The sequence below is a fragment of the Lygodium microphyllum genome, chromosome 2 (assembly GCF_053477565.2).
Source record: "Lygodium microphyllum isolate KBCC chromosome 2, Lygodium_microphyllum_v1.1.10, whole genome shotgun sequence".
NCBI classification, from domain to species: domain Eukaryota; kingdom Viridiplantae; phylum Streptophyta; class Polypodiopsida; order Schizaeales; family Lygodiaceae; genus Lygodium; species Lygodium microphyllum.
Genome location: NC_141136.1, coordinates 85301328 through 85325840, shown reverse-complemented (window position 1 = coordinate 85325840; position 24513 = coordinate 85301328). Strand labels below are relative to the sequence as shown.

General features: G+C 42.6%; 1 pseudogene; it reads left to right on the top strand.

Moving 5' to 3' along the window:
* The first annotated feature begins 210 nt into the window (after positions 1-210).
* Positions 211-9367, top strand: LOC148039971 (uncharacterized; annotated as a pseudogene).
* The last annotated feature ends 15146 nt before the right edge of the window (positions 9368-24513 follow it).

The following is a 24513-nucleotide window of genomic DNA, read 5'->3' as shown; positions in this document are numbered from 1 at the left end:
TAGGCTTTGGGCACACCACATCAATTTCCTTAATGACAAGAGAGAGCTTGTTCAAAACCAGGAGCGGCAGCTCCCTTTCCAAGGAAGTTGAGTTGAATTTCAGGGCCTGAAGGTTCTCAACAGTTCTGCTGGACCCCAAAAAAAAAAACCACTCTCACCATCGTTGATCTGAACAAGGTCCGATCCTTAGCTTCCATTTTCAATGAAATCATGGATCATTGCGGCCAGATTGTGTTCATTATCAGTACTGCCATGTGCACCTTGCAAAACTAGATAGGCCTGTCTGTGCTTGTTCAAAGCTTCTCGATTGCTGTTGCCCCTATCGATACAGTCATGACGATCGATGCCTTAATTAAGGCCCAGACTCTTGTCTACATCCACGTTGAGTTGGAAAGCCCCCATTGGGAGTAGGAGCAAGCGTATGAAACCACTATTGGTTCCCAATGTTTGCAGGGCCTGTGACTCGGCTTCTTCAGTGAGATCACGGGCACGACGAGGCAGGCCGGGCATACCACAGGGAAAAGTGCGGGCTGGTGCTGCGGATTCGAGCAGCGGCGACAATTGGATAATGGCTTTCAGGGCAAAGGCACAATAGAGGATTCTCCTTCTGACCAGGAGCTCTGATCGTCTCGTTGATGCAGAACCTGCGAGTGACAACGTTATCGCAGGCTGAGAAGCTTCTTGGGAAGCAAGCGATTGGAGTTTGGGATGAGGTGGCCGTTCGGAAAGATCTCCAAGCTGGTCATGCTCCGGGCAAAGAACCAGGCCCACATCTGAGCAATCGGGAGCAGATTCGGAAGCAACCTGACCAGGATTCACAACTCAATCGAATCCTTCTTATTACCATCCACAATCCGCTGTATCCTATTACAGTGGATGTGCTGCATCAAGTGTTTTCCCTTACGGATTTGTCGAGAAGATCGTCACCTTTCAGAAGTTTGTTGGTCTTCAGGCTCTGCTACAGTTCTCTTCCTAGCACAGTGCTGTCCAAGCAAGAAGCACCTTACAGGGCTGGAATATATTTGATGGTTGTTGTACTCTGTATTGCTTCCATTGTAAGGTAAAGCTCACTTCGTCACCAGCACTCTATTGTCCCTTGTGGGTGATAAAGCACATGCAAAATAAAGGCTGAGGCTTGTCAAGCAAAGCCTGAAGAATTGGCAGTGCGAAAGCTGCTGTCTTTCCAGATCCTATTTGTGCGAGGGCGATGATATCTCTGCCTTCCAGAGCTAGGGGAAAAGCCTCCTCCTAAATTCTCGCTAGCTCGTCGCACACGCCGAGGCTACTGAAGCTCCTCCTTGTGCTATTCTGATGAATCCGATGCTGCTCCTCCCCTACTTTTCTTCCCTTCGTCTATTTTCCTTCTACTGTCGGTCTTCTTCTCCGCCATCTCTCCCCAGAGCACCATATGTATCATCTTCTTATTCCCCAAACAATCCTTTTCGATTCCAATCCTTTTTCAGAGATAAGCCCCCTTCCTTCCCCAACTTCCTGCGTGTTTTTTCTCTTCCTCCTTCCTCTATTTTCCTCCTCATCCGTCTATTTTTCCTCCTCTGTTCCCGTTATTCCCTCCTTCTTTTGCTTTTCAAAAATCCTTTTTTTTAGTCTCCTCCTCCCTTGTTTTCTTCTGCCTCCCACCAAAAACGAATCTCCCCACCATTTCCAGCGGCTCTTCTTTTTGCTTTGGACCCATAAAGCAGGCCCCCAATTTAGCTTTTCTCTCCACCATGCTACTGTGATTTACCTTTTTCAAAACAGTAAAACAAAGAGCCATTTTATCTCTTCTAGGTCTCTTTCATATGCAGCATGCCTCGCAGTCAAAAGTACAACTATTGAGTACCTGTTTTTTTATCATAGCCTTGCATAAAAATCTGCTTTCTATCAAGTTCTGTGTTGATCTCTACTTCTTTGACAAAACCAAATGATCTCCTCATTTTCACAATCAGCATTTTCTGAAACATGTACTGAATCTGAATCACAAATCAAAAGGAAAGTTTTGTCTTTCAAAACTTCTAGTGTTTACACTTGGCTGAACGGAAACATGTCAGAAGTACCCATCAACCCTGTGTGTGTTTTATCATTGCTAGTAACAGCCTCCCTTCTAGTATATCGCAACTAGTTTTGTAAAAGGATTCATTGTGGAGGAATCAAGGTCATTTGATAACAATAGACTATCAATCCTCCCATATTTCACATACATGTCAACCAGTGCATTGCCAATGGCCAAATCAGATACAACACTGTCCAGTGTCAGCTGAATAAATACTAGGTTTCCCTGCTCAATGGCTCCAATGTTGCCACAAGCTTTCAAACGAACCCTTGGTCACAATCAAAGTGGTCCATGAAATTGCATCTCGAGTCACCAATCTACCAAAATTCCTTATTCTTCTCTGTCTTCGGCATAAAATGAAAGAGCAAACATAACAACTAAGTATGTACAAAGTATCAAATCACACACACAACTTTTAGGTGGTTTACACACCTCGAATGCGCAGCAATACGACAGCGTACTTCTTATGTGGCAGCTTGAGGAGATGCTTCTGCATATGGAGTCCAGATTGAGAAAGGATCAGAGAATCAGTCAGCATTATGGACCTATGCTATGGAGACGGCAAACAAAGGGAAAATTCAGTAGACTGTTTTGACTAGTGCAGGCTCTAGCATAAGATCTGAGACAGGTTGGGATTCGCCTGTTGACAAGTATATTATTTATGCCTACTTGGCTAAGTCTCAGGGAGTAGATGTACTTGTTGAGGAGAAGCGTAAGAGGGATGAAGAGAATCCAAATGTAGCTAAAAAGACTAGAGGGGGTGAGTTTGTTACTCCACTTATTGCAGGGCCGTCTTTGAGACCAGGGCCAGAACGACAGATGGAAGATGCTCAAAAGAAAGAAAAGAGGCAAGAGCCTACAGAGAGAAAGCAGCCAGGGTTTAGATTGATGTCTGATATTGAGACATCTACGGACATGAAGAAAATCTTTAATGACAAGATACTTGGCAGTGAGGTGACTTTTACTATTTCTGAGTTTTTGGACATCTCGAAAAGAGAGTTTCAAGATCAGTACCAAGAAGTCCTAAAGAGGAAAAGACATGCATTGCCTACTACTGATACACAGGGAGTTTTGATTGGGGAGTTGGATGAGGATGAGGATGAGGTCATGGTTGAGAATGCTTCTGTTTTTCTGCAAACAGAGAAGAGGGTTCAACCTATGCATTATGTTGAAACTGATGAGCCTATCTTGATACCCCGTAGTCATTTTTCGGCTAGGGCAACTACAGAAACGATGGTAAAAGTTGGAGAGAAACAGGTGCCTTATGTTGCTTTGGTGGATCATGGTTCAGAGATTAATCTCATAGTTCGTGGAGTTTATGAAAGTAATAGATGGCCTATGGATGTAGAGCATGGGTGGCGTATAAGAGCCGCCGCCAACACTACAGGTGATTTGTATGCTACCTGTCCCAGTGTCAGGGTTTCTATTGGAGTCGCCAACAACACTGCAGGTGATTTGTATGCTACCTGTCTTAGTGTCAGGGTTTCTATTGGAGATGTAGAGGAGGATTTCCATTTCTTTGTGCAGGATTCATTCTCTTATCCCATAATTCTTGGACAGCCATTCATCACAGAGATGCACATGGAAACAAAAGTAATGGATGATGGATCTGCTTATGCACGGATTCGCAATAAAGATGGTATGAGAGCAGTCCAGTTTATGACTGTGTGTGTGAACCATGTTAGAAACAGGGATACTCTTAGAGATGCACCTTTGCCCACTGTGAGGGATTCGGGTTTTCATTAGGTACCACTGTTCCGCGAGACGACGGTGGTACAAAGCAGAGGAGATTGGAGTTCTCGCCTCCTGGCAGTAGTGTTTTTTCCTCCAGTTTTGTTGGAATTTCAGTAAACAGTTCGATGAGTTATCAGAAGATTTCTAAGTTGCCTAGAGCTGCCAGGCAGTATATATGCAGGAAGGAGAAAGATTTGAAAAATGCAGGTATTTTAGAGGATGATGAGCATATAGATGGGATGTATGATAGTATGGTTTGTGCAGATACGATGATAGAGATGGAAAATATGCTGAAAACTGATATGCAGAGTTGTTACAGTAATGTATCAGTGCAATCCCTGGACATGTTTCATGAAATTGCAGATTTTGTGTCACAGATAGAGTCAGAGGCTGAGGTGACTCAGCAAAAAGTGTTGAGTGCTGAAGAAATTCAGCAAACAGATTTTCCAGCTGATTATGATCAGCCTACAGAGATACAGAGGGCTGAAAACTTTCAGCCAACATAGTTTACTACTGAAATATTTCAGCATCCAGAGTTTAGGGCTGTTCCTATGCAGTCCATAGAGCAGAGGGCTGAGGATATTCAGTCCACTAGAGTGCATAATTGTTGATTTACAACAAGATTTGAGTAATCCAAAGGATCATAATGAAGCCAGGGTTGACACAAAATACAAGACTGTAGATAAGAAGGTAAAGCCCATAGCTGTACCGCTTCCACCTGATAGTGATCAAAAAATAGAGAGGGCTGCCAAATAGCTAATTTTGAGGAATCCAGAGCATATAGGCCATAAATTTTCAGTAGAGACTCTTGCTGAATTAAAAATTGGAAATGGTGATTTCTTACTATCCACAGAGAAGAAATGCTTTCAGAATATGCTTGAGCGACATGGGAGGGGGTTTGCTTTTTTCTCGCATGAGATTGGATGTGTGAATCCAGATATTGTTGCTCCTATGGTGATCTTTACTATTCCTCATATTCCATGGAACCTCCGACCTATTTCAGTGCCTAAGGCACACCTGCCAAAGTTAATTGACTTGTTGAATGAGAAAATCAGGATGGGTATCCTAGAGCCGTCATCTGCACCATACTCAAATAGGTGGTTTACGATTCCAAAGAAGAATGGTACTCTCCGATTTATACAGGACATGCAGCTAGTAAATAGAGTTACTACCAGGAATGTTGGTATAGGTCCAGTTGTGGATGAGTTTGCAGAAGCATTTGCTGGACGTGCCATCTATTCTTTAGGTGATTTGTATTCGGGATATGATTAGTTTCAGCTGGCTTTGGAAAGCAGGGACATAAGCACTATGAGAACTCCTATTGGGCTTGTCAGGATGTGTACCTTGTCTCAAGGTGCCACTAATTCTGTTGCGCATATGATGAATGCCATGCATAAGGTTCTTCGTGATTACATGCCTCAGCTTACCATGCCTTTCTTGGATGATGTGCCCATTAAGGGGTATGCAGAAGAAGAGAAGAATGAGAGTCTAAATGAGCAGGGATGCAGATACTTTGTGGCTGATCATATTTCAGCTTGTGAAAAGATTTTGGCCAGGTTAGAAGAAGTGAACTTGACACTATCAGGGCAAAAATCTGTTTTTGGAGTAAATGAGGTTGTCATTGTTGGACATATGTGTGGGTATTATGGTAGGAAACCTTCACATGAGAAGGTGGATGCTATAGGCAAGATTACGGAGTATTGTTCTACCACTTCAGAGGTACAGAGATTCATTGGAGCCTGTGTGTTTTACATGATTTGGATACCCCATTTTGCTTACATAGCAGATTGTTTATATTAGTTGCTTCGAAAGGGGCAGAAATTTTATTGGGATGAGACCCACACTAGAGCCATGCAAAAATTGAAGAAGTTATTGCAAATTGCTCCTACTCTCAGGAAAGCTGATTATAATTGTGGAAGGCCTATTGTCTTGATAGTTGACACTAGTCCAATTGGGCTGTGGGTCAAGATGATGCAGATGGAAACATGTATGCTATTCGGTTTGGGGCGAAAGTCCTAAACGAGAGACAGAGGAGGTATCCGCAAATTAAGAGGGAATTACTAGGAATTGTTACGGCTCTCAAATGTGACAAGGAGTACTTTATTGGAGCCTCAGTTGTGATAGAGATAGATTGCTTGCCATTGATAGGTATGATTACGAGTTGCTCTACTCCGGATATAGCTATGTTGAGATGGATTGCATACATCAAGTCATTAAATCCAGAATTTAAACACATAGCAGGGAAGGATAATCCAGTGGGGCGGATATGCTGTCTAGAGCCAGATATGATGAGGAGACACTACAGAGGATGATGCAAAAATTTCAGCCGCTATGGTTGATCATGTTTGCCATGTCTATGATATTGTAGCTTTCATAGAAGAACTCTATGTTGGAGATTGGTTGCAGATTGGTAAATATCTTAGTACACTAAGCAAAAGAGATGAATGGACAGATGAAGAGTTCAAGAAGATAAGAAGAAAAGCCTATGGTTATTTTCTCAAGGATGGATTTCTTTGGAAGCACCCGAAGAAAAGAGGTGGATTACCCTTGTGGGTTGTCTGCGATAAAGAGACCCAGTTATAGGTGATGAGGGAGTTTCATGAGAGTCTTTGGGCTGGTCATAGAGGAGTGTGGACTACTTATGAGAAAATCAAGGAGAAATATTGGTGGAAAGGCATGTAAAGAGATGTTTCTCACTTTGTAGAGACTTGCAAAGACTGTCAGATGTATTCCGTAGTGCGTCATCGAGATGAGCTTCATCCGACCTATCTGCTATGCATTCATTATAAGTGGGTAGTTGACTTGGTTACTATGCCTATGGGTCTATGGCAGATGAGATATATTGTTTTGGCTAGAGAGGATCTTACCAATCATGTTGAGGTCAGACCTTTGAGAACAAAGACCATTAGTGCAGTGTGTAAGTTCTTATTGGAAGAAATTTTCTGCAAGTATGGTTGTGTGGGTAAGATCACTGCAGATCGCGGTGAATTGGATGCAGATGAAGCTAGGAGTTTTTCTCTCAACTAGGAATCAAGTTGGCTCTAACTACAGCATAAATCCAGAGGGAAATGGGAAGAGTGAAAGAGGGCATCTGTCGATAGTGAAAGCATTAGCCAAAGCATGCAGAGGACGGATTGGAGAATGGCCGAGGCTTCTACCATTTGCTTTGTGGGCTGATCGTATGACTCACAGTGTTACCACAGGATATATGCCCGCAGAGTTGATGTATGGTTAGAAACCGGTTATGCCAACTGAGACTTGTGCTTTGACTTGGTCAATTTTACCTTGGCAGGAGGATTTGACGAGAGAGGAGCTCTTAGCTCTTCGGATCCAGTAGTTGGAGAGAAGACCAGAGGATATTCAGCTAGCTATTGACAGGTTGAAGTTTGCTAGACTTAGAAATAAGGACAGGTTTGACAGCAAGCTTCGCTTGCGGCCTAGAGCAATAAAAGAGGGAGACTGGGTATTAGTCTTTGATAGCAGCCTTGAAAATCAGCATACTACACTTCGAAAGATGGTGAAAAGATGGTTTGGGCCATACATAGTCAGACATGTCTTTGACAATGCAACATATGAGCTGACAGAATTGGATGGGACAGTGCTTAGAGTGCCTATTGCAAGGAAAAGAATCAAGATTTTCAAGAAAAGAGACGATGAGGATTATGCATTGGAAGAATTTGCAAGAGAAGAGCAACGAGAAGAAACTCTAGTAGAAGAGACAGATGATATGACATATAATCTTGCTGATATACCGGAAATACACAATGAAGAGATTGATCTGTTCGTGGATCTTGACGATAATGATCATGGGTAGTTGGCCCATTCGGAGGATGCGCAAGATCAGAGGGGGTGGATGTCGTACTGCTGCACATCCGAGGTGTGGAATCCACCAAAGAGTTGTGTGTGTGACATTTGTTACTTTGTACATACTTAGTTGTTGTGTTTGCATTTTTGTTCTGCGTGGGCAATATAGGGGAGGTGGGAGAGCACATTTTCAAACAAGTCAGTGACGGTTCACTATTCTTGATGCCCCGGGACATAAGGCCTATGTACCAAACATGATTAGCGGTGCTTCACAAGCGGATGTTGGTGTTCTGGTAATATTTGCAAGAAAAGGTGAATTTGAGACTGGTTTTGAGCGAGGTGGACAGACTCGAGAAGATGCTCAATTGGCAAAGACCTTGGGAGTAGCTAAGCTAATCGTGGTGGTCAATAAAATGGATGATCCATTTGTGCAGTGGTCCAAAGATAGATTTGATGAGATAGAAAAAAAATGGGACCATTCATGAAATCGTGCGGCTATAACGTTAAGAGGGATGTAGCATTTCTCCCTATATCTGGTCTCCTGGGTTTCAACATGAAAGACAGGGTGCCAAAAACTACATGCCCTTGGTGGGATGGACCCTATTTTTTTTGAGGCCTTGGATACAATTGAGATCCCACTTAGGGATCCAAAAGCTCCATTTAGGATGCCACTTATAGACAAATTCAAGGACATGGGAACAATTGTGATAGGGAAAATAGAATCAGGGACAGTAAGGCGAGGTGACAATCTGTTTATCATGCCAAATAAGGTCCATGTGAAAGTTGTCACAATAACGAGAGAGGCTAATGAGGTCAGAGTTGCCAAACTAGGGGAGAACCTTCGGATCAGATTGTCTGGCATAGAAGAGACTGATGTATCACCTAGTTTTGTTCTATCAAGTATAGCTTGGCCTATTCCCCCTTTAGTGGAGTTTGATGCCCAGCTGCAAATTTTAGAGCTGTTGGATCACAAGGCAATTTTTACTACTGGCTACAAAGCTGTTCTTCATATACATGTGGTTGTGGAAGAGTAAAATTATTGAGCTTCTACACCAGATCGACCCCAAGACAAAGAAAGCTATTAAAAAGAAAGTGCTGTTTGTTAAAAGGGGAGCTGTGGTAGTGGCTCGTATTCAGGTAAACGAGCTAATCAGTGTGGAACGCTTCGATGACTTTCCACAATTGGGACGCTTTACTCTTCGTGATGAAGGGAAAACTGTGGCAATCGGTAAGGTGGTAAACCTCAGAGGAGTCCTTTGTCGAGGCTTGCTTTTTCTGAGCGCAGTATATCGAACCTGAAGAAAAAGCAAGGAAAAAGGGAGTGAGAGTGGCCGCTTTTTGAGAAACAGGGGATTGGAAAAAGAAAAGCTTCTGGGGAATCGGTGGAGGGAGGTGTTCCAGGAAAGGAAAACTTCAGAAAAGATGGCTCCTTTCGATCTCAATAGGAAGAAGAAGAAGAAGATTGACAAGGGATGAGTTTTTTTCTTTTATCACAGAATGCAAGGACATATATTGAATCTTTGTACACAGATCACTAGTTTGAAACCAGACTTGGTCATAACTGAGAAAGGAATCAGCAACCTTGCTTGTCACCACTTGAGTAAAAATAATGTAAGTGCAATTCGAAGAATATGGAAAGCTGACAATAACAGAATTGCGAAAGCTTGTGGAACTGTCATTGTCAATTGCCTTGAGGAGTTGCAAGAGTTTGATGTTGGAACAGGTGCTGGATTATTCGAAGTAAAGAAAATAGGGGACTGCACGCCATCGACATTATAGGTATTTCTGGAGTGGCCGCTCTGGTGTTTTTCGACGCGCAGAATACAGAGAGAAATAGATTCCCTATGAAGCAAGGGGTCATGATGAAAGGTCATGTAAATTTATTGATGCACAAAGATACTTCCTACTTCAGGGTTTGCATCCAAAAGGATCTATTGACATAAAAAACCAATCATCCGTTGCTTCAAGATAGTGGCAACTTGAGCTATTGACATAAAAAACCGATCATCAGTTGCTTCAAGATAGTACCCAGACTTGGCAGCTTCAACAGTGTGATCGCTGTTTTCAAGCAGTGAACAACACTCCAAAGTGGTAGATGAAGAAGGAGTGATCTGGTAGAATTTTGGTCAGGTGTCCTGATATTTAACCCCTCTTTCGGAGCCAATGGAAGCATTAGATTGGCAATCTGAGTAGCATAGATGAATGTATTATTTTGTACACGTTTTTTTAAATTAGAGTTATATTTTTTCATAATGCTGAAAGAAACTAACAGGCTTCATCTCTATTAGTATTCTTCTATATTTTCTAATTTGTTTTGGGAGTATTCTTCTACATCTTCAATCTCTTTGAACCCCTTCTCTTTCGTCTACTCCTCTCCCTTAGTCTACCTTTACCCTGTTGTCTCTTATCTTCAAGAACTTGGCTTGAAACCTTCAACCCTTCTCTTATCTCTACCATCTCTGGAGTCTAAGCTCTGCATATACTGGCCCAAAGTTGAAAATAATAGGATGGTTAACTAGAAGCTAACATGCTCATTGCATTGCTCAATTTCTAGTTCATTTCCTTAAAGAAGAGTATAAAGAAGATTGGCTGAAGATTGGCCAATATTTGAGCACAATGAAGAAGAAGAAGACTTGGACTGATGAGGAGTTCAAGCATATCAAGAGGAAAGCTTATGGATTTTTTCTTAAAGAAGGACATCTATGGAAGTACGCAAAGAAGAAGAAAGAAGCGCCTATCCGAGTTTTAGGTAACAAAAGATTGCAACAACAGGTAATGAAGGAATTTCATGAAAGCCTATGGGCTGGCCATAGAGGCATATGGGGAACCTTTAGTAAAGTCAAAGAAAAATATTGGTGGCAAAACATGTATCGGGACATAGCACATTTTGTTGAAACCTATTAGGTGTGTCAGACGTATTCTATGGCCAAGTATTGAGATGGGTTACAATTGACTTATCCCTTGTCTATACATTATAGAAGGGTTATTGATCTTGTAACCATGCCTATAGGAATATGGAATATGTGATATTTAGTGCTTGCAAGAGAGGATCTAACCAATCAAGTTGAGGGCAGAGCCTTAACAACCAAATCCACTCAAGCTGTTTGTCATTTTTTGCTTGAAGAACTATTTTGCAGATATGGTTGTGTGAGTAAAGTAACTGGAGATAGAGGAGAGTTTGATACTGATCAAGCACGTAACTTCTTTGCTCAATTGGATATTAAGTTGGCTTTAACATCAGCCTACAACCCTGAAGGCAATGGAAAGAGTGAGAGAGGTCATCAACCTATTCTCAAAGTTCTAGCAAAGTCTTGTAGAGGAAAGATTAAAAAATGGCCTAAAATGCTATCTTTTGCATTATGGGCTGACCGGACTGCTCACAGTTCAGTGACTGACTATATGCCAGCTAAAATTATGCATGGATAATAACCAATTATGCCAATCGAAGAATCTATTCTCACATGGAGTCTTCTACCTTGGGAGGATGTAATATTTCCGCGTACCGTACCGTAAATATTAACTTTCCGTATACCGTGTAAACCCTGTGTAAAGGGTATCTCTTGCATTGAAATTGTTGACGGCGTAATGTGTGACCCGCGCGCGTGAAATGGGGTCCTCTGCGAATGGTAAATTGAACCGGGTGTTAAAAAACCGCAAGCCGCACGGAAACACCCTCTTGGGAGGGGCAATTAAATTAATTAAATGCAAAATTTTTGTATGTTTATCCCTTCCCCCAGCCGATGCATGGCTGGAGGAAAGGGAGTGTGTGGGGGGAGGATGGCAAAGTGGGGGTTTGCATGGGGGAGTTCCCCACGTGGGTGGAGACCCCTTCCCCACCCCCATGGCCTATAAAAACACCCCCTTGATGGGGGTGTGCTTAGAGAGGGAGAGAGGAGGAGGGAGAAAGGTCTGTGTGAAGGGAGAGAAGAAGGAGAAGCCGCCAGCGCTGAATATCGCCGCCGTGCTGCTGCCCAGCTCCGCCGCCAGTCCGCTCTGCCGTCGCCCTGGCCGCCGGTCTTCTGCAGCTACCACCCCCGTCCGCCACGCTGATCGTCACTCGCCAGGCCGCCATCCCACCGCCACGTCGTCCACGACCCTGCCCACGTGCTCTCAGAAGCTCCTTTGGAAGCTTCTATAGAAGCTTCCATAGGGGGGCCTCCCTAAACCCCCTTCCCATGACCCCAATTTTTCCACCCTTTTCCACCATTTCAAAGGCACTTTTCCACCACTTGTCCCAAAGGACCTTTCCCACGGCATCTTCCCGAAGATCCGTTAAATACCCCGGGATTTCTAAAGAAGGAGACGGTGAGGCCATAAAGACCTCACAAGAACCTTCGACAAGACTTCGGACAAAGACATTAAATCCGCAAGCCGTCCAAATACCGCGCTGAATCGAGTTCGTGGGAATTCCAAAGCTTTTGTCGCAAGCTCTATTCCGAAGAGGAACCCATCCGCATACAAGCACAAGGCAGATCGGAAGTCGAATTTACGACTATGATGGCTCCAAAAAGATCCCAAGAGGCAACCGCGGGAGGCTCGACTCCAAATGTGCAAGTGGACATCACCCTGACACCACAAGTCCAGGTTCTTCCGTGTTAATTCCGCATAAGGAAATGTTTAGGCGCGCTTAGAAAGGGAATTTCATGTTTACGTTTAAATTAAAAGCATATGGAAATTGAAAGAAATGCATCTTTTGAACATTATAAAAGATTGAACGATTAGAGAGTTAGATGCATGTAGATGGTACCTTATCAAGGTAAGGAATCTAATCCTAAGCAAGGAAACGGAATTTATATGTGCATTATTTGTCATCCTAGATATGGTAGAATAAGCGTATGCTGCACATTAGGTAACATACCTCTCATAATGATTTTATAGGGAAAGGCTAGCACCATAAGGTTTCATTCGGAAAGAATTAATAGGGTACTAAAGTGAACTTATAACTTGCAAAATAGTTATAAGATGGAATAGAATAACACTAATTTCGCTTGAGTATCATCAACGACTTAGTGGCTAGGAGAATGTTAGGAATTGCGTAGTCGTCATGAGAAAAAGGTCAATCATTAAGAGCCGTAATTAGGTGTAAATGCATAAAATGAAAAAGGGTAAACAACAAGGTTGTAGGTACGACTATTGATGTAAGACCTAGAAGGTCCTAGGAAAAGCTGTAGCTAGATTATCGTGCACCAAGGAAAGATTGCATGGTTCGCCAATGCATAAGTTTCGAAAGCATAGACTACAAAGTAGTAGGCATGATTAATTGGTAAACCCTAGGGAGACTTAGGAAAGTTAGCGTACAGATTAGTAAGTAATTTTACCTTACCAAGGAAACGGCAATCAATCGCATGTTTACGCGAATTGGATCCCGTTAGATTTGGTTTATCACCCTAGAAGGATCATTCTTGTCGCAAAACAAGCCTAATTGAATTGACTAGGTAATATAAACATCAAGGATTCGTATAAACATGACTGAGTCAATATGATAGGAATCCTAAGAGATAACTAGGATTTAGTGCAAGGATAATTCGACCCCGCTTAAGACAAAAAAAACTGTGAGTCTAAGGATCTTACACGCATTCACAAAATGTCGAAGCGATTGGTTGTTTATTCATGAAATGATCTAAGGTTTTATCCTAAGGATCATGATGGAACTCCGACGGAGTTGCATATTCTAGAATCATGAGCCAAACCTAATTAGAAATGACTTGGAGGATACCCCAAAATCCCGTTACTCAGCTAGGGTTAAAATCCGTGATCGGAACGCTAAGAAATGGATAGAAGGATTCCGTGAAATAGATGCAATACTTGTGCACAAAGCTGCAGTATTGTATAGATTTGGGATTTGTCCGCAAAGAGTCTTGTCATCTCTCGAAATGAGATTAGCAAGTTATTGAAAGAATTTAACTTACAAGAGGATGAGTAATCATCCTGTTAACTCACTTTCCTTGGAAAAGTAATTGCCAAGGGAAAGGAAGATTAGGCGTTGCCTTGAAGCAAATGACCGACAATAAACTAAGGCGACATGGTCGCTGGATCCTGCCACAACAAACCTAATGTATTGGAAGGGTATGACCCTGACCCTAAGAATGATAGGAATCTTGCCAAGTTGCAATTGATTCTGGATCGAATGCGGGTTGCATTCGGAGGAAAAGGAGTTACTCCTTGACAGTTTGCCAGCCAAAAGGCCATTGGAATTTGATTGTGTTTGTAAAAGTTAGAAAGGATTGTTTGCATTGTTTGCTCAATGAACTAAAGGATGAAAATATATCTAAAGCTTCAGGTTGGTGCCTGAGAGGCAGCTTCAGTTACCCCCGACTGCCTGCCTGACCCTAACCAAGGGGGTTGTGAACCGCGCCGGGAACATGGACCGAACCCGCCGTGAGAGGTCTCTCCGTTGAGTTCTGCTTGGAGCAGGAGGACGCTTGGGTGCCAGGGGGGGCTCTGGCTGTAAATTCCTCGCCTTCCGGGTCCTGCACAAGAGACTAACGTGACTCGGGATTGGATCTCGAGGCCCGCATACTAGTCTATGGGCGGAAACTTGGGATAGTAATCACAGGAAGGATTACTGGATAGCCTTCGGGCGGATTATGAATACGCCTACGGGCGGGAACTCCTTGTATTGCAAAGATAAAAGGATATAATGATAATAAAGAAGTTGTTTGGCACTGTTTTCTTTATGTCCTATGATAAGATTACGTGAAGGAACCAGTGCTTAACAGGGTTAATCAAAGAAGCTGTTTGTATATGTCAAACTAATGTGGTAGGTAATTACATAACTAAAACAAACCGAGGAAAGTGCGGAGGATGGACCATGGGTCCGTCCTATGGATGGGTGGTCCCGGTTAGCCGGGAACTTTTCTCAAGGTCTTCAACGGACATCACCAAAACAAGAAAGGAGAACGATGACTTGGAAATACCAATTACCCGATTCAAGCTGTTTTAGGGGAACGGAATGGGACTATGCCTTTTGGCAGAGAGGTCGAGCCTTGCATCCCTCTCGTTTCCCATTCTCCTTGAACCAAGTGCAGTATGAATTCGCTTCAGACCGGGCGTTCTGTGTAAAGAAGTTCGATCAGGTCTGACGCTAGTCGCTGTTAGCAAACGACCAAACAATTCCGTTCGATCCTAAGTAGAAAGCGCCCAGGACACTTCCGTTACGGGGCAGACGCGGAAAGTCCTAGATTACGAAACCCGCAACATTCCATGGGAGTGCCGGGTGGAGTCTTCTAGACAACCTTTCCGATGGACTGCTAAGACGTGTCCTAGAGGATGTTAGTGGACACGTTACAGTTGGTATCAGAGCCGACTTATAATGGAATTGTTTCCATAAGATTTCATTAGAAGTGAAGTAAAGAATTTGTTCCTGTCCAAACATTTTCTCATCTTCGATACTGTCTTGCAGAATTACGAGGCGTGGAACAAGTTTTTGGTGTTCCGGATCATGTTCATGACTGCGATGCATTCTCCGCATTATAGGCAGAGAATTGGAATGATGAACATCTTGGAGCAGATTTATAACCCATCACCTCTATATATAGAGCGAAGATGGACTGGGTCTTCAGGAATCTACTACATAGCTGCCCACCGGTTTGCTTATCTACAAACCAACTTGAAGAGGATCAAGTGGTTGGAAGATTTGAAAGTCGTGAAGCTGTTCATTTTTGTGGAAGCTCACGTGAATTCGACTTTGCATATTCGAGGTCGTAGAGTTGAATTAAACTCATATGTATATGAGGAAGTAACCCGTGTAATTCCAGCTGATAGGATCAAGGTATTGGGACGCCATGGGAAGTATGGTTTCCAGCGGAAAGGATATCCCGAACTTCCGATGAATTATCGATTCCTAAAGATACATGACCCAAAACCCTACTATTACACAGTTCCTGTAGACAAATCCAATACTATGTTGTTCTCCCCAAACTAGATGTAATGACTGGAGATGTTGTATGAGGCTACGCCATATAAATATAAATAAGGACTTCTTTTTATCACTATCCGATTGTGCATCAGGGTTGTTGCAAAAAGTCTAGTTGCTTCATGAGTTACGAATTAGCTGAACTAAAGATAAGCTAATGGCAATTATCATATAATAACGTTAAGAAAACTTTTTACGCCAGGCACAACCCCAGGTACAGGTTCCAAATTCGCCCCCTACATCAAGTACTACTGTGATCTAGGAGAAGAAGTTCCTCCTCAAACAAATAAAGCCACCCGAGTTTGACGGGAGAGGCAGATTCGTCCAGTCAGACGCTGAGATTTGGATTGAATCTATGGAGGACTACTTCGAAGCCGCTGGCACTGCACCAACCAATCAGGCCATGCTCGCCAAATTAAAACTCACCGGTGAAGCCAGACTATGGTGGAAACAATGGTGCAGGGATCAAGGGATTTCAGAGGGGTCCGTTACCTGGGAGAAGTTAAAGCAAGCCGTGCAAGGGAGATATTTGCCACCCGCATATCGTACACAGAAAATGAATGAGTTCTATGAGCTAAAACAGTTAGGACTCACGCTTGACGCATACTACTCTAAGTTTGTCTCACTCTTGAAGTATGCGCCACGAATGGACACGACACAGCAGGTGTCCAAATTTTGCGCAGGCTTAAATCCACCTGTAAATACCCGTCTCGAATCTATGAGACCATCAGATCTTCAGGATGCACTCATTCGAGCGGCACCCATAATTCAGGAAGTGCAAGCTAAACCAAGGAGTATTAAGAATTGGTCTTATAGCGACCCAAGCGGAGGAGCATTCAGACCCCAGGTTAAGAGAGTTCAAGGCCACAATCAGGGACAAAGAAAGAAGGCAAGGACAAATAACGTCAACAACTTTGTTCCTACTCACGGTAATGGCCGAAACATCCGATGTTTCCACTGCAATGAACTCGGTCACTTCAGAAAGCAATGCCCCAAGCTCAGCGAGGGACACCGTCAAGGTATTGGCCACGGTCAGGGAGGGACAGTTGAGATCTAGAACCTTGAGAGAATGCCTCGTCCAGTGGCAAGATTATTCCGAAGAGGATGCTACCTGGATGGATGAAAGCTCTCTCAATCTTCAATATCCCCAATTTATCTCGAGATGAGGACATCTCGATTCTTCTAAGGGGGAGAGAATGTAATATTTCCGCGTACCGTACCGTAAATATTAACTTTCAGTATACCGTGTAAACCCTGTGTAAAGGGTATCTCTTGCATTGAAATTGTTGACGGCGTAATGTGTGACCCGCGCGCGTGAAATGGGGTCCTCTGCGAATGGTAAATTGAACCGGGTGTTAAAAAACCGCAAGCCGCACGGAAACACCCTCTTGGGAGGGGCAATTTAATTAATTAAATGCAAAATTTTTGTATGTTTATCCCTTCCCCCAGCCGATGCATGGCTGGAGGAAAGGGAGTGTGTGGGGGGAGGATGGCAAAGTGGGGGTTTGCATGGGGGAGTTCCCCACGTGGGTGGAGACCCCTTCCCCACCCCCACGGCCTATAAAAACACCCCCTTGATGGGGGTGTGCTTAGAGAGGGAGAGAGGAGGAGGGAGAAAGGTCTGTGTGAAGGGAGAGAAGAAGGAGAAGCCGCCAGCGCTGAATATTGCCGCCGTGCTGCCGCCCAGCTCCGCCGCCAGTCCGCTCTACCGTCGCCCTGGCCGCCGGTCTTCTGCAGCTACCACCCCCGTCCGCCACGCTGATCGTCACTCGCCAGGCCGCCATCCCACCGCCACGTCGTCCACGACCCTGCCCACGTGCTCTCAGAAGCTCCTTTGGAAGCTTCTATAGAAGCTTCCATAGGGGGGCCTCCCTAAACCCCCTTCCCACGACCCCAATTTTTCCACCCTTTTCCACCATTTCAAAGGCACTTTTCCACCACTTGTCCCAAAGGACCTTTCCCACGGCATCTTCCCGAAGATCCGTTAAATACCCCGGGATTTCTAAAGAAGGAGACGGTGAGGCCATAAAGACCTCACAAGAACCTTCGACAAGACTTCGGACAAAGACATTAAATCCGCAAGCCGTCCAAATACTGCGCTGAATCGAGTTCGTGGGAATTCCAAAGCTTTTGTCACAAGCTCTATTCCGAAGAGGAACCCATCCGCATATAAGCACAAGGCAGATCGGAAGTCGAATTTACGACTACGATGGCTCCAAAAAGATCCCAAGAGGCAACCGCGGGAGGCTCGACTCCAAATGTGCAAGTGGACATCACCCCGACACCACAAGTCTAGGTTCTTCCGTGTTAATTCCGCATAAGGAAATGTTTAGGCGCGCTTAGAAAGGGAATTTCATGTTTATGTTTAAATTAAAAGCATATGGAAATTGAAAGAAATGCATCTTTTGAACATTATAAAAGATTGAACGATTAGAGAGTTAGATGCATGTAGATGGTACCTTATCAAGGTAAGGAATCTAATCCTAAGCAAGGAAACGGAATTTATATGTGCATTATTTGTCATCCTAGATATGGTAGAATAAGCGTATGCTGCACATTAGGTAACATACCTCTCATAATGATTTTATAGGGAAAGGCTAGCACCATAAGGTTTCATTCGGAAAGAATTAATAGGGTACTAAAGTGAACTTATAACTTGCAAAATAGTTATAAGATGGAATAGAATAACACTAATTTCGCTTGAGTATCATCAACGACTTAGTGGCTAGGAGAATGTTAGGAATTGCGTAGTCGTCATGAGAAAAAGGTCAATCATTAAGAGCCGTAATTAGGTGTAAATGCATAAAATGAAAAAGGGTAAACAACAAGGTTGTAGGTACGACTATTGATGTAAGACCTAGAAGGTCCTAGGAAAAGCTGTAGCTAGATTATCGTGCACCAAGGAAAGATTGCATGGTTTGCCAATGCATAAGTTTCGAAAGCATAGACTACAAAGTAGTAGGCATGATTAATTGGTAAACCCTAGGGAGACTTAGGAAAGTTAGCGTACAGATTAGTAAGTAATTTTACCTTACCAAGGAAACGGCAATCAATCGCATGTTTACGCGAATTGGATCCCGTTAGATTTGGTTTATCACCCTAGAAGGATCATTCTTGTCGCAGAACAAGCCTAATTGAATTGACTAGGTAATATAAACATCAAGGATTCGTATAAACATGACTGAGTCAATATGATAGGAATCCTAAGAGATAACTAGGATTTAGTGCAAGGATAATTCGACCCCGCTTAAGACAAAAAAAAACTGTGAGTCTAAGGATCTTACACGCATTCACAAAATGTCGAAGCGATTGGTTGTTTATTCATGAAATGATCTAAGGTTTTATCCTAAGGATCATGATGGAACTCCGACGGAGTTGCATATTCTAGAATCATGAGCCAAACCTAATTAGAAATGACTTGGAGGATACCCCAAAATCCCGTTACTCAGCTAGGGTTAAAATCCGTGATCGGAACGCTAAGAAATGGATAGAAGGATTCCGTGAAATAGATGCAATACTTGTGCACAAAGCTGCAGTATTGTATAGATTTGGGATTTGTCCGCAAAGAGTCTTGTCATCTCTCGAAATGAGATTAGCAAGTTATTGAAAGAATTTAACTTACAAGAGGATGAGTAATCATCCTGTTAACTCACTTTCCTTGGAAAAGTAATTGCCAAGGGAAAGGAAGATTAGGCGTTGCCTTGAAGCAAATGACCGACAATAAACTAAGGCGACATGGTCGCTGGATCCTGCCACAACAAACCTAATGTATTGGAAGGGTATGACCCTGACCCTAAGAATGATAGGAATCTTGCCAAGTTGCAATTGATTCTGGATCGAATGCGGGTTGCATTCGGAGGAAAAGGAGTTACTCCTTGACAGTTTGCCAGCCAAAAGGCCATTGGAATTTGATTGTGTTTGTAAAAGTTAGAAAGGACTGTTTGCATTGTTTGCTCAATGAACTAAAGGATGAAAATATATCTAAAGCTTCAGGTTGGTGCCTGAGAGGCAGCTTCAGTTACCCCCGACTGCCTGCCTGACCCTAACCAAGGGGGTTGTGAACCGCGCCGGGAACGTGGACCGAACCCACCGTGAGAGGTCTCTCCGTTGAGTTCTGCTTGGAGCAGGAGGACGCTTGGGTGCCAGGGGGGGCTCTGGCTGTAAATCCCTCGCCTTCCGGGTCCTGCACAAGAGACTAACGTGACTCGGGATTGGATCTCGAGGCCCGCATACTAGTCTACGGGCGAAAACTTGGGATATTAATCACAGGAAGGATTACTGGATAGCCTTCGGGCGGATTATGAATACGCCTACGGGCGGGAACTCCTTGTATTGCAAAGATAAAAGGATATAATGATAATAAAGAAGTTGTTTGGCATTGTTTTCTTTATGTCCTGTGATAAGATTACGTGAAGGAACCAGTGCTTAACAGGGTTAATCAAAGAAGCTGTTTGTATATGTCAAACTAATGTGGTAGGTAATTACATAACTAAAACAAACTGAGGAAAGTGCGGAGGATGGACCATGGGTCCGTCCTATGGATGGGTGGTCCCGGTTAGCCGGGAACTTTTCTCAAGGTCTTCAATGGACATCACCGAAACAAGAAAGGAGAACGATGACTTGGAAATACCAATTACCCGATTCAAGCTGTTTTAGGGGAACGGAATGGGACTATGCCTTTTGGCAGAGAGGTCGAGCCTTGCATCCCTCTCGTTTCCCATTCTCCTTGAACCAAGTGCAGTATGAATTCGCTTCAGACCGGGCGTTCTGCGTAAAGAAGTTCGATCAGGTCTGACGCTAGTCGCTGTTAGCAAACGACCAAACAATTCCGTTCAATCCTAAGTAGAAAGCGCCCAGGACACTTCCGTTACGGGGCAGACGCGGAAAGTCCTAGATTACGAAACCCGCAACATTCCATGGGAGTGCCGGGTGGAGTCTTCTAGACAACCTTTCCGATGGACTGCTAAGACGTGTCCTAGAGGATGTTAGTGGACACGTTACAGAGGAAGGCATTAGTAGAAAAGAGTTGCTGACTTTACGCATATGGCAGCTAGAAAGAAGGTTTGAAGATGTTCAAGCAACTATTGAGAAGCTAAATACAGCAAGACTAAAGAAAAAAATAATATTTGATAAGCGACATCGACTTCAGCCAAGAGAAATTCAAGAAAATATGACGGTGTTTGTCTATGATAGCAGCCTAGACAATCAATACAGTGCTTCTAGGAAGATGGTAAAGCACTGGTTTGGTCCATATGTGGTAAATTCATTCATGACAATGCCACATATTCATTGGATGAATTGGATGGAACAAGCATGAAGATACCCATAGCTGGAAAAAGAATCAAGCTTTTCAAATGAAGAGAAAGTTCAACATATGAGCTAGAAGACTTGAATATAATTCAAGAGCATGAAGACATAGAGGAAAAAGAAGAGGGAAAAGATGAAGACATTGACATGGTAGAAGATACTTCTTCTGACACTGCAAATCTGTAAGACTTTGGCACATGCCAAAGGATGTGCAGGTTAGGAGGTGGTGAATGTCGTGCCGCTATGCGCACACCGTGTAAAAAAATCTAGAGTATGGCTTCCTTTTAGATTTAGAGAGCCAATGCCACTTTAGGCATTATTGTTAGTGTCCATGGTTCAAAATATTAGAATTTTTTTGGACAAGCTTTTAACCAATTTTTGATATTCTAGATATTATATATTGTAAAAAATCCACAAAACTATAGATAACTTCTAGATTAGTGAAATCGCGCGACGCACGATCGTTGTTTTCAGGCAATGAACAACACTCCAAAAAGTGGGAGATGAAGAATGAGTGATCTGGCAGAATTCTGGCTAGGTGACCTGGTATTTAACCCCCCTTTCGGAGCCAATGAAAGCATCAAATTGGCGATCTGAGCAGCATAGAGGAAGGTATTATTTTGTGCACGCTTTTGTCTATTAGAGTTATATTTTCTCATAATGCTAAAAGAAACTGATAGGCTTCATCTCTATTAGTATTCTTCTATATTTTCTAATTCTTTTTGGGAGTATTCTTCTACATCTTCAATCTCTTCGAACCCCTTCTCTTCCATCTACTCCTCTCCCTAAATCTACCTTTACCCCTTCTCTTCCGTCTACTCCTCTCCCTAAATCTACCTTTACCCTGATGTCTCTTATCTTCAAGAACTTGGCTTGAAACCTTCAACCCTTCTCTTATCTCTACCATCTCTCTGGAGTCTAAGCTCTTGAACCCCCATACATTTTTCTCTTGCCAAACCCCTGTGGTGACCTTCAACCCTATGCAATGCGACAATGTGATGTAGAGGATATACATATAATAATTTCCCCGAGGTAGAGCTTCTATAGATCCCCTGTGTATGCCTCTATAAGTGTTATTGGGAGGAATGTGTAGCTTGGGAAAAATTTTAAGTCTTTCAAAGAGATGAATACAAGTTCAAAATAGCTCAAAGAAGCAAAAGATGTAGGTGCTAGAGACTCAAGTGAAGATTGAAGTGACAGTGATACTGTTGAGCTATGAAAGGACAATGCAGTGGCTATGGTGACTCTTCATATTAGACATATCTCTTGGGAGGGGTATCCACGATTAAAGAGGGATTATGGAGTGTTATTCTTCATTGTTATAGTGTACTATTGAGAGAGAGCATGTATAAGAGAGATAGAGTATGAGATATACCCAATTTTCTATGAGAAACATTGTATCTACATGAGAGAGACTATGAAGACTATGGAGATGATGAAAGATGAATACTATGTGATGATTTTTATTCAAAGTTTACATTTCTTTTGTATCATTGTGGTTTCTTTGACGATTTCTATGAAGAATATGAGGGCTATATTGAAGTTCTATTGCGATAAAGCCTTGGAAGAATTGCTATATAATGTTGCTTGAAGATTTGAGAAGATTTTCTTGCAATAGATTCCCTATTTTTCTTGGTGTTCCTCTCAAGGCTCCATGTTTTTGTTGCATGGTCTGAGAAAAACTGTCATCAATAAGCATCAACAAAGGTGGAAAATGGAAGAAGTGGTACTGTTGAAGAGAAAGAAAAGCAATCAAAGATTGGAGAATCCCTGCAACTATTGAAGAATTGGTAATCTTCATTGCTAAAGCCACTTTCTACAAGAAGTGCATCCCTCAATGGTGGAAGCATATCACATCTTGATGCACGCTTGATTCCACTATCTTCTGAAACTACAGAAAGTTGTATCACAATAGCTAATTATTTTTCACAAAATTAAAAAGAGAAGCAGAAATAGAGAGAATGACCATCCATGGGAAATTTGGCCTTCATTGAAGAATTTCCAAACATCATCAAGTGGGAGATTGTGAAAAAGATTTAGGAGTCGTGGTCAATTGAAGTTCACAAGAATAAGAAGAAAAATAGTTGAAATTTGTTTGTGGATGCTCAATAGCAAGATACATGGATGCTTGTTGCATTGACAATCTTCTATTTGTGCAATTGGCAATCCATTGGAAGTTAGTAGGTAGAGTGTTCTTCACAACCTATACTATTAAAACCCTCTGAAGTTGGTATTATCAAGATAATGACACTATGGCGATTCTCAAAAGAATGAGTTTTGATACTTTCAGGTATGAATATCTTTCCCTCTGTAGTGGAATGAAAGTTAAATTCAAAGACATTGAAAAGAAGGAAGTAGAAGAAATGTTGGCAAGAGAGTCCTCCAAAGACTAAAACCCATTTGATTCTGTTCTGTTGAGTATAGAGAAATTTGGTGGAGCTAATTCCATGATGAATGACGTGATCAAGATGCAAGCATTAGAACAAGTGTAGAGATACATGAAAAGAGAGAAAGCAAAAATCAAAGTTAAGAACAAGCTAGCAACAAAGCCTCCTTTGATGCCCTTCGACACTCTTTACAGAAGTCCCCATGGTGACTCAAGGTCCCCTTCCTAGTCACATCCATCTTGAAAATATTGATGACATGCCAACAAATGTAGTCTCGTTGAGAGAGTACAATGAAGACCCTGATCTTCATGTAGCTGAGTTCATGGTAGCATGTGTAGCCAACAATGCCAGAATCCCCGAGCATTGATTGAACATATTCTCTGCCACTTTCAAATGCATGGTGTTTCAGTGGTATTAAGAGACAAGCAACAGAAACTTTTGGCACATGGGATGAGTTGAAGTTGTTCTTCCTTACTAAATTCAAGCGTGAAGGTTTTGAAGAACGGATGCGAGAGGACTTCATAAACTTAAGGTGAACAGGTGGAAGTATATGTCCCTAGAATGGAATCCATACTAAAGAGATGGATTGACCATCATTTGGATAAAGGCATTCAGAAGGGAGTTTTTTTTAGAGACCTAGAACCAAAAGTTTATAAGTTTGTGGAGTTGAGAAGACTAGTCAACCTACACTGTAGTGAAGGTGTAAGACTATATGATGAAGTTGAAGCAAGTTGTCGACGCGCTAATCTCAGAAAGAGGAGTCTTACCTCCTCCCATGCCAGGAATGGTACATCCCCAAATGCAGTCCCAAGGATTATTCCCTACCCCTACTCTTAGATGCAAATAGTGCTACAGTACAATATACTGAATCTACAATGGAGGCAAACAACAGTACCTAAAATGATGGTTCAACCACAACAACACTAGCCTTAAACAAGTACCCTAATGTCAACTCAACAACAATAGTGGAACCCTATCGACTAAACCAACAACCACTAGTCTCAATAGGAGCTTTGAATCAGAATTGGAATAGAGGACCTTCGAGATCAACCCAACTAGTCTATGTAGTAATTATGGAGGTTTCCTACAATCCTACCTCCACTTCTCAATGAGGAAAAAGATTGAAGGACTATTTGTCCAATTCAGTTTACAAGCATTGAAAATATTTGAATTGATATGATTATAGAAAAACTATAGATGTTGAAGGTAAATACCTCCAACATATCCACTCCTGTAGGAGGTGGAAGAGATGTGATGAGATCTAATACATGGTGTAGAAAGTGCCATCAAGTGTAGAAAATTTAGCTACTGAATGT